The following is a 1738-nucleotide window of genomic DNA, read 5'->3' as shown; positions in this document are numbered from 1 at the left end:
CTCACCTCAGCCTCCCAAAGGCGCGGGATTACAGGCTGAGCCACCGAGCCCGGTTTCTATGCTAATTCTATCTACACTACAGAAACTCTTAATTATAGCACAAACCAGTTCCTAAAGAATGTGGCCCAGTCCAAAGATCACGCTGGTCCATTTCTAGGAACAATTGATTACAATCTCTTAACAAAATCCTATATATCTATCTTAACTTCTATAAAAGTTTCTAATTCCTAATCCTAATGTATAAAGCTGATCATCAGCAATAAAGCTTCTAAAAATAAAACCCAAATATAAACTGTAAATTGTACTAAGGCCAAAACCACGATAGTAGAAAATGGGAACAATGAAATTTCTAAAGTTAGCTGTATTCTTATTAAACCTCAGAATATCATACTTGATCATGCTTAAACTAACATAATTCCCTGATGTTAGCACGACCTATTCTACAATACTTTCTATGAGTAAAATAAATTCAATCTCTATAATAAATAGAAAAACCCTGTTTCCAACCTTTTTCCACACTAAATGTAGCTAAAACCGGTTTAAAAGAATGCAGCCCAGTCCAAAGTACGCGCTGGGCCCTTAGGAATGTGGTCCAGTCCAAAGTTCGTGCTGGGCCATTTCTGGTAACTCTAGATAATCATCTATATCATCTAAAGCTGAAAACAGCTCTCCATATGCATGTACTAATTCTATAAATATACTTTTAAATCTTATAAAGGAGCTTGTACCATGTTGAAGGCTCCCAAATGTGACCTGAGTTTGAATTATATCTAATACCTAAGCCGAAACCACAGTTCATGGGAAACAGGAACAATGAGTTTCTAGAGGTAGCCATGCCTGTCACAGTCACAGAGTCTTCAGCTCAGGTCAGCAGAGTTCCTTTTGGCTAAGTGTGCTAAATAGAAAAAGAGAGGAGGGAACGGGGTCAACAGCTCCCGAACACATCCTAGTGGTCTCGGGGTTCACAGCCCTCCCTGATCCCTAACATTCAGTGGGCCTCTGTGGCCAGCTCCCAACAGTCATTCCTCAGACTGGTTAATCCTAGGGGCGAGAAAAACGGAGAGTCTTAAGGCGATGTTGGTGCAGTCCACTGAAGCACAGGTTAGACATGGTTCTGATGTATGGGTCCCATGCCAAGGAGGTCTATCCCTATCACAATGGTAAGGGCCTGGGGCCACTCTGCCAATCCCGAACTTTATTCTGTTGTTGTGATTTCTTACATACCAAGAAGTCTTTTCCACCATAATCTGCTGCTCCTAGGAAGATGTCAACCTTTTGAGTGGTTTTAAGTAAGACCTAGACCAGTGAAGCCAAGAGGCTAAACTATAGTGGACTCCTCAGGACTGTGTGACCCTGTGGGGATTTGTGTGGGCAGCAAGGCTTCCCCTCCACATCTAGTGGATATTCGTTCACATGAAGCAAATAAGTGAAGTAGAAAAGGGGTCCTTGCTGAACCAATCAGGATAGTGGTTCTTACTCTGTTTTGGTGTCACAGACCCTGTTGAGAGTATGACTGTCACACAACCTTTTTCCACATGCCCACGTGTGCACCTGTACCTGCGGTGGACACCTTGGCATGCAGTTTATATCCTCAAGCCCCTGTGCACAGGGGGAGGGACGTAGAGGAGAAAGCAGTGTCAGGAAGGGGGAACCATCATCTTGGAGCCAAGTGCCAAAGGGATGAGAATTTAAATGGCCCAGTTCCCACTACCCTCTGGTAGGACAATCAGGCACAGTC

Source organism: Carlito syrichta, unplaced genomic scaffold (genome assembly GCF_000164805.1).
Source record: "Carlito syrichta isolate Samal-C Ts95f unplaced genomic scaffold, Tarsius_syrichta-2.0.1 Scaffold309719, whole genome shotgun sequence".
NCBI lineage: Eukaryota > Metazoa > Chordata > Mammalia > Primates > Tarsiidae > Carlito > Carlito syrichta.
The sequence above is the reverse complement of the archived record's forward strand: the minus strand, read 5'-3'. Positions refer to the sequence as shown.